The sequence below is a fragment of the Hordeum vulgare genome, chromosome 6H (genome assembly GCF_904849725.1).
Source record: "Hordeum vulgare subsp. vulgare chromosome 6H, MorexV3_pseudomolecules_assembly, whole genome shotgun sequence".
Taxonomy (NCBI): domain Eukaryota; kingdom Viridiplantae; phylum Streptophyta; class Magnoliopsida; order Poales; family Poaceae; genus Hordeum; species Hordeum vulgare.
The window spans coordinates 559196157-559205471 of record NC_058523.1 but is presented as its reverse complement, the minus strand read 5'-3'; the positions used below and the strand labels follow the sequence as shown (position 1 = coordinate 559205471).

Below are 9315 nucleotides of genomic sequence, written 5' to 3'. Positions count from 1 at the left end.
TCAGGAGAGATATGAACCCTTTATACTGTGATGATTGTTTTTTGTGTGTGGATTATACTGTAATTGTTAGGTCCGTGTCGATCTGGTATGTTGTTACCTAGGCTGGTAACGTAACTAAGGCCCTGTTTAGAACCACAATAGATTATAATAATCTGGATTATGAAGATAGATTATATAATCTGGTTTATAAAAATAATCCAGGTGGACATGTTTGGAGGCCAGATTATATAAACTGTAATTCAGGTTTGGTAATAGGTCATTAGTAATCCATAATCTGATTTTAGCTGGGGTAGAGTAGATTATGAGTTTTTAATAATCTGATCATCTAGTTTTTAAAATCTACAATATAAACTGTCTATTATATAATCTGGGTGGTTCCAAACAGGGCCTAAGAAATGTATATTATCCGTTTGTCTGTTATCTCCTTGTTTCCACCGTAGCTTAAATTTGATGATATTTAATAGATTAAATAGAAAAAATATATCAGCAAATTGGCCACCATGGGAGAATCACTGACCTTATTTTGGTTGCGACCAAGTACATTCAAATGATTTGACAAGAGTTCCATCCACCCGTACATTTCCCCTTACATTTTTGTGATGTAGTGTACAACCATTCTTGAAATTCTTACTGTGTTTGGTATATATATGACACCATCTCCTTTTTTTATCCGTGTGAATATATGGCTGCACAAAAAAACAAGTGCAAAATTATTGTTTTTGGTATGTGTAGCTCTTACTTAAGAAGTACCCACATTTGAATAATCATACATAAAATGTTGCGGCACTTAATTCCCGTGAAAATTACTAACGACGACTTGGTGAAAATATCATAGAGCTAAACTTGAAGGTTCATTTATAGTTATGTAGCCTGTTTGTGACGTTTGAGATGTGTACAAAAATTTTAGAGTAACTGGTCAAGAATAGAACGCGTCGTGAGATTATGCCTGAAATGCAGGAATAGGGAAAGTGCAGTATTGTAATGTTTCATAGCATGTTGAATTCCTACAGAGATGATAGGAAAAATTCTTATCCTGATTATGATATTCCCGTGGTGCAACCCTATGATCAAAATAGGAAAACAAATTAAGCAGAGGAATGTTATGTATGCTAACACGCAGAGTGTGAAGGAAGAAACACTATGATGCTCTACTCACAGAGGCCAGATATCATGTTTGTTTTCCTCCGAAATTTGGAGGGAAATTTCTGATCCTATGAGGTGCTGCTGCAAACCAAATATATGATCTAAACGGTTGGTATAGCCATCTTTTCCCCGCATTTCCTACAAATATTATTTACCATCAAAGTGTCGCTCAGTGTCATGAAATCGCTCGCGGGCATTGAATTGTGCACCATGATTCGATAATTTAACGTTATTATGCATGATCCATAATTATACATGGGTGCTTGGAAACGTTAACCATGATCGCTCTCGAAATCGCAGAAAAGATTATATTGGTGGTGTGGTGCCCATGCGGCGGTAGCGTGCGCGCACGAGCGGATGAGCAGTTGGATGGCAGGCAGCGATCGGCCGGAGCTTTATTTTGTTCCATGGGTGCAGGTGGTGGGTGCCGACCTGACCCGTCGCATCCAATCCAACCAACCAAGCAACCCTCTGAATTTTCTCTGCAAATGCTACTACCTTACCTAGTCGTCTAGCTGCCCACTACTGTACCAGTAGTGTCGAGAAAGCAAGCAGGCATGGCTGGCATGAGAATATACTGTACCTAGCTAGCTCGTTTGCTCCATGCATGCATGTACAACTATACTATACGTGTACAATCGTATGCATACAGTAGAGAGCAGCAGTGCTGCATATGTAGACCGATTGACCGATCGATCACTGCCGTACGTACGTGCTAGCTTCTATATCTGGAAACGCGAGGGCGTGTCAGTGGAGGATAATTGCGGCAGTGATGTTGCCTAATTCGGAAACCCCGCCGCACTGTGCCAGCCACTCGCTTGCTCGCCTCACTGTAGTATATAATCATGGAGGTAAAGCAGCAGCAGCAGCACGACCACTCACTCACTCCATATCATATCAATGTCACTGGCGCAGAGACAGCATCGCAGCAGCAGGAGCAGGAGCTCACAGCAGCAAGCAAAAGCTCTGCCGTGCCTGCAATTCTGCATCCGAGTGCGTGCGTGCAGATCGAATTTGCAGGCGGTGCAGCTCGTGGGAGACGACGTACGTACGAAGTGACACAAGCTAAGCTCTGCTATGCTCTGCGGCGTCTGCAAACTTTGCTTTGCTTTCACCGCCTGCTCGGCAGCTTGCGGCATCGTAACGTACGCGCGCAGAGAGAATTTGGCGCCTGTTTTCTTGCCATGCATGCATCCTTCATGGAACCACACCATGACTTAATCGTGCTTACCAAAGCAAAAGTTGGGTTCCATGTGCTGATGTTCTTCTTCTGATGGTGATGATGAGCTAACCATGCGTGGAGGCTGTAATAATTGGGTGGCAATAATCGTGCCATGCTTGCTTGCTTGCTAATTTCAAGGCTGTTTCCAGATCTTTGTCGACGGCATTTAGCGTCACGCTTTAATCATGCATATTACTCAATTATAGGGTATACTATATCTGATTTGAAGTGTATCGATGTGGATGCATGGTGACTTCTCTCACTCAATTACGTGCACCTGAGATGATCAACTGTCAGTGGCAAGCACAAATAATTACTACTCCTAGCAAGTGTGGTGTGATGATGATGTTGACATGACAATGTGATCAATGGATTAATAATTAGCTAGGCGCAGGTGCAGGTGAATGAATGAATGGATGGATGGATGGATGGATATGAATGATGGCGAGCACTCATCTTTCTAGGCGCCTGCAGGTGCAGGGTGCCTTCACCTTTCTTTCACTCAATCTGCAGTGATGCTGCAGGTGGTTGCCGGGCTCGGAAAAGGGCCTTCGAAAAGATTTGCACCAAAAGCCACAGAGAATGTTGTGTGCTGTTGTGTGGCCCGGACGGGAGCTAATAAGTTCATCGATCATACTAGACAACATGGTGATGATGAAGATGCATCCTGAACAGTTTTACTTGCACTCTGATTTCATTTCTTGTTACCGCATGCGTGTGGCCGGGCTGCAGTGTGACTGTCTGAGCGAGCAATAGTGGCCGGCCATGGATGCATGCATGCATGGATAAAGCAGGGCAAAGCAAAGCGAGGAGAGCAGCAGCTTTAATTAGTTTGCCATGCACCTAGGCAGTGAAAGCTTTTCTCTTCTGTTTTGTTGCTGTACACATGCAGTTAGATCTGTCATGGGCTCATGGCCACCACACAGGTAGAGCTGAGGTGCTCCCTCCGGTCGTTTTACTGCTCGTATAAGATTTGTCTGAGGTAAAACTCTAAAAAGTTTGATTGATCCATTTTATTAGAAAAATACCAATACTCACAAAACGAAATCAATATCATTAGATATATATGCTTCATAAGTTTACTTTTCATATTGATTAACTTTGTTATAGCAGTAGTTGTTGTTCTTTTTCATATAAGTTATGTCAAATTTTATGAAGTTTGACTTTAGACAAATCGTGTATTGCATGCGGAGTAAAAATGACCGGAGGGACTAAGTAGAAGTACACTCTCCATTTTTATTTACTCCCCACATTTTTTTTACCAAGTTAATAGAAAAACAATATGAGCATTTCTAATAGCAATCCATATGATTTGAAAATATATTCAGTGGTGAATCCAATGACATTGATTTGGCGGTGTATATGTTGATATTTTTTTGACAAACTTAGTCCAACTTTATAATATTGATTTTAAACACATCTAATCTGTGAAGTAACAAAAACTCCGAAGGTGTGGTCGGTGATAGAGCTAGCAGCCAGGTTCGATGAGCGCACATATTTTCGACGAAATTGTCTTTGAGCATTGTCCTAGGGAAGCTAATGAGGTTGCACCTGAGGCAGCTAGATCAGTGTCTTTTTCTTTTTTGTATCTTTTACTTGGGTCGATGAAGCTCCTAAGTCTCCTAGAGTCCTCCTAATTGATGCTTCTTATGAACGTGGCTTATTATTGAATAAAGCGTGGCGAATGGTTCCCTTAAAAAAGGATTATTTACATATAAGCTGATGGTGTCATGTACGACGTGATAATATATATGACATGACATGATAATATACTCCCTCCGTTTTTAAATATAAGTCTTTTAAGATATTTCACTAGTGGTCTACATACGAAGCAAAATGAGTGAATCTATATACTAAAGTATGTCTATATACATCCGTACATAGTCCACTAGTGGAATCTCTAAAAAGACTTATATTTAGGAACGAAGGGAGTATATGGCATGACATGATGGTGTGTGTTAGCTTGATTGATTGATAATTCAGCTAGCTAGTTGTAGGTTTGTGTCAGTTAAGGAGAGAGCTGGAATCGCGGGGACGGTACAATATTGGCAAATGGAGGATGCCAAACGCGTCAAGATCGAACTGTCTAAGCTAGCTCATCCAGCTAGGCTAGCTAATGGCTAATGGCTAATGACTAATGGTACTTTAGTGGAAATTAGCTGCTAGCTTTTGGTGGGTACTGCGTAAGATGATATCTTCTCCCTACATTTTAGAGATTCTAACATGCATTATAAATGAATCGACACCCTAAAGTACATACATACATACATACATACATACATACATACATACATACATGTGTGTGTAGAGCAAGAAGAAGTGGCCGGTGGCGCGCGCGACTAGTCTCCATGGTTTGGCGCCACGTCCGTCCATCGTACTACCACTAACCAGTATAGCTAGGCCGGAACCATCAAAAGAAAAGAAAAAATGAAACCAATCCAAAGACTAACCTCGTTGATTTTTATTTATAGGAGAAATTCCGTGAGCATGCATGTTAGAGCCAGTGGCGTAGCCAACTCGATGAGCCAGGGTGGTCCAACAATTATTTTTTTCATTTAATTCTATGTATTTTCAAGAATTACTTTTTTTCAACCTTATATATAGGCTATGGAGAAAATACCAGGGTGGTTCATGGACTACCCGGTCCACCCCTTAGCTACGTCCCTGGTTAGAGCCAAGGCTCAAATCCAGACGGGCTGACAGCTATCCCAACTGCCCAGTCAACGGGTCCACGTCCCGTCCTCCTAGGCCCGACCCATCGATCTAGAGACAAAAGATGTTCAGGTTGTTGCACCGTCGGGCTCCATCGGTCCATCCATCGCATGTGTAGTGTGGCTTTTATGTTTTTTTTTAGAGTAGAAGCATACGTACTTCCTCCGTTTCTAAATATAAGTCTTTGTAGAGATTTCACTATGAATTACGTATAGATATATATAGACATATTTTAACATATGAATTCATTCATTTTGTTTTATGTGTATTTCATAATAAAATCTCTACAAACACTTGTATTTAAAAACAGAGGAAGTACTCAGCATGTTTTACTGTTCTACTAGAAGAGTAAAATTACACTACCATCCGTGAGGCGAAATCATTTTCAGATACATATTCTAATAGTTGATGTTTAATAGTCAATAATATCTGACATATTAGACCTCGCATAAAATTATCTAACATATTAGGCGACAGTCTTCCAGCCTTGTTAGGCCATCAGTGCTTTTGGTCATTGAATTAGCAGTAGTCAACCTTTCTAGATGTTACAAAATATGGACCGCTACTCCGGTGACAAAATCTGTTCAATTGGGTCTACTCGGCCTTATGTATGTTCTGCATCGGCAGCCGGTGCATCACATTGGCATGGGTGTTGAGGACACCACGACTATATCTGGACCCTCGCGTCGAAGACTATAGTAACAGGCTAGCCCAATAGATGGACACTAAAAAGAAACAGTGAAGAGAAAAACAAAGCCCACTGCGGAAGGGGTAAGGGTCTCACTATGATTGAAACATGGGTCTCGATAAGGTGTAGCGAACCTAACCACCAGGTAAGCCACACGTTTGAGTTCAATACTAGGACACAACCTACTTATAGAGAAATAGAGCTACTTTTTCAAAAAAAATCTGGGTTTTTATTGTTGTTCCTTTCATTTTGTTTTCATTGGCTTTCTTCGTTTCTTTCTCCATTCGCTTTATTTTTTCTTTTCTTTTGTCATTTTCTTCTGTTTTATTCGGTCTTCATCTGCTTTTCTTTCTTTTGGTTTTTCTTTTGTACCACTTCTTTTTCTTCTCAGTTTTTCATTAATTTTGCATTGCTTTCTTCGGTTTAACTCTTCATTTACTTTTTTTGGTTTATTCTTGTTTATTTTTTGGGCTTTGATTTTTTTTTTCCAATCTTCATTTTTTGTATATGTCAACAATATTTTTTAATGCATGTTTTATGAAAATTCAGTAAAATTTACAATTTTATTAATATAGTTTCAACATTTTTCTATACACATTTTAACATTTTTCAATGCTTGGTTAACACTTTTTATATACAAGATCGACATTTTTATACCTTCACAATATTTTTTCTATACAGTTTAAAATGCTTGATTAATCATTTTCAAATGAAAAATATTAACCTTTTCAATATAAATGGTAACCATTTTTTATACACATTCAACTTTTTCCAAACGCTTGATGAACATTATTTAAGCATATATTCATCATTTTTTAAATGCTTGATTAATATTTTATGTATTTTTTTAAAAATACATGAACAACATTTTTTATACAAGCTTAAGATTTTCTGTATACTTGATTAACCTTTTTCAGGACTTTCTCAAAAGTAATTTAAAGGCTTGATTAACCTTTTTCAAACACTTTCTCAAAAAGAATTTAAATGCTTGTTTAACATTTTGATATACATAATCAATTTTTTCATCATTTTCCCATACATGGTCAATATGTTTTATTTACATATTTAACATTTATTAAAGGCTTGATTAACATATTTCAAATACTTGTTCAAAAGTTTTTCGAAATGCTTGATTAACATTTTTATATACATGAGAAAAATAATTCATCATTTTTCAATACATGATTAAAAAAAATCTATACAAATTAAACTTTTTCCGAATGCTTGATTAATATTTTTCAAATAACTGTTCAAACTTTTAAAATAGTTGTTCACCATTTTTAAATGTGATTTGTAGTGTATTCTAAATTATAAAAATAAAACTATTGCGCTGGACTCGGTATAGGCGAGATACAGGGGCCATTGGGGGTGCAGAAAAATAGAAGCCGCAGAAATTCTCGCTTCTACATCTAAATGTCTTAAAGGCTCTGATCAAGACAATGAACATTTTTCACTTCGAAAATAATAAATAATTGAAATAACAGTTAAATACATACTTTTTCTCTTTTAATAAGGATAAAGCTTTTCTTCCATTACTGTTGTGCTCTACCCAACTAGTGGGTAAGCCACGCGTTTGTGTTCAATACTAGGGCACAACCTACATATAGGGAAATATAGCCAGTTTTTCATTGTTTTTTCTGGCGTTTTGTTGTTGTTTTTCCCCTTGTTTTTCATCGGCTTTCTTCGTTTCTTTCCCCATTTTCACTGTTTTTTATTTTCGTTCTACATTTTCTTATGTTTTATTCGGTTTTCGTTGGCTTTTCTTTCTTTTGGTTTTATTTTGTACCTCTTCTTTTTCTTCTCTGTTTTTTATTAATTTTGCATTGGTTTCCTTGGTTTTATTTTTCATTTACTTTCTTACTTTAGTTTATTCGATTTTATTTTTTTGGGTTCTGATTTTTGTTTTGTTTCCCAATCTAAATTTTTCGTATATGTAAACAACATTTTCTCATACATGTTTAAACAAAATTCAATACAAGTTAAAATTTTCTTAATATATGGTCAACATTTTTTATACACATTTTAACATTTTTGAATGCTTGGTTAACATATCGTATATATAAGATCGACATTTTTTATACATTTTCAGTATTGTTTCTATACATTTTTCAAAATGCTCGATTAATAGTTTTCAAATAAAAAAGATTAACATTTTCTATATACATGGAAACCATATTATTTATACACATTTAACTTCTTCCAAACGCTTGATTACCATTATTTAAACACTTGTTCAACATTTTGAAAAATGCTTGATTAAGATTTGTATATACATGATCATATTTTTTCATTTTTTAAATACATGGTCACCATTTGTTTATACAATCTTAACATTTTCCAAATGCTTGATTAATATTTTTCAAATACTTTGTCTAAAATAATTTAGGTGCTTGATTAACATTTTTATATACATGTTCAATTTTTTTCATCATTTTTCTATACGTGGTAAACATTTTTATATACACATTTAACATTTATCAAATGCTTGATTAACAATTTTTCCAAATAAATGTTCAACATATTTTTGAAAATGCATGATTAACATTTTTTATACATGATAAAAATAATTCATTAATTGTTCAATACATGATCACCAATTTTTTATACACATTCAACATTATTTCTAATGCGTTATTAACATTTTCAAATACCTGTTCAACAATTTTAATAAACTTGTTCAACATTTTACAATGTGTTTTGTAGAGTATTTTAAAATATAAACAAAATTATTAAAATAAAATAAAAACTTAAAAAGAGCATGTGGCCTGCCGTGCACGTGGGACAACCCATGTCACTTGCCCGTTCAACGAGTGAGAAGCTCGACACGATGAAGGTGAGATACACGTGACGTTGTGGGTGCAGAAAATAGAAGCCGCAAAAATGCTCGCGTCGAAATCCAAAAGGCTTAAAGGCTCTGATCAAAGCAGTGAACATTTTTCACTTGGAAATTAATAAATAATTCAAATAACAGTTAAATACTGAATTTTTTTTCACTTTCAAGACGGGTGAAGCTTTTTTTCCAATACTTGTGCCCTCTATCAACCAATGGGTAAGCCGCACGCTTTGTGTTCAATACTAGGGCACAACCTACTTATAGGGAAATAGAGCCAGATTTTAATATATATTTTCCGGGTTTTTTATGTTGTTTCTTTTTTTCATTGTCTTTCTTGGTTTATTTCTCCATATCCAATGTTTTTTTTTCTTTTCTTTCTTCATTTACTTATGTCTTACTCGGTTTTCATCGATTTTTTCTCCTTTGGTTTTCTTTTGTATCTCTTCTTTTTCTTCACCATTTTTCATTTATTTGGCATTAGTTTCTTTAGTTTTATTTTTCATTTCCTTTTTACTTTGGTTTATTCTTGTTTCTTTTTTGGGTTTTGATTTTTTTTTTTGTTTTCCAATCTGCATTTTTTGTATATGCCAACAACATTTTTCTAATACAGGTTTAAAAAATCAATACAAAATTAACCTTTTCTTCATATATGGTCAACATTTTTCTATACATCGGTGGGCTTGTGGCCCACGGGTGGCCCCCTGCGGCAGGTCTTCG

The 9315-nt window shown here is 36.2% G+C and overlaps 1 long non-coding RNA gene across 1 annotated transcript; it reads left to right on the top strand.

The window, feature by feature from the left end:
• Positions 1-311: 311 nt before the first annotated feature.
• LOC123404640 lies at positions 312-1861 on the top strand. Its single transcript, XR_006611876.1, has 2 exons — positions 312-1251; positions 1444-1861. It is a non-coding gene; the product is annotated as an uncharacterized LOC123404640 (long non-coding RNA).
• Positions 1862-9315: the final 7454 nt, after the last annotated feature.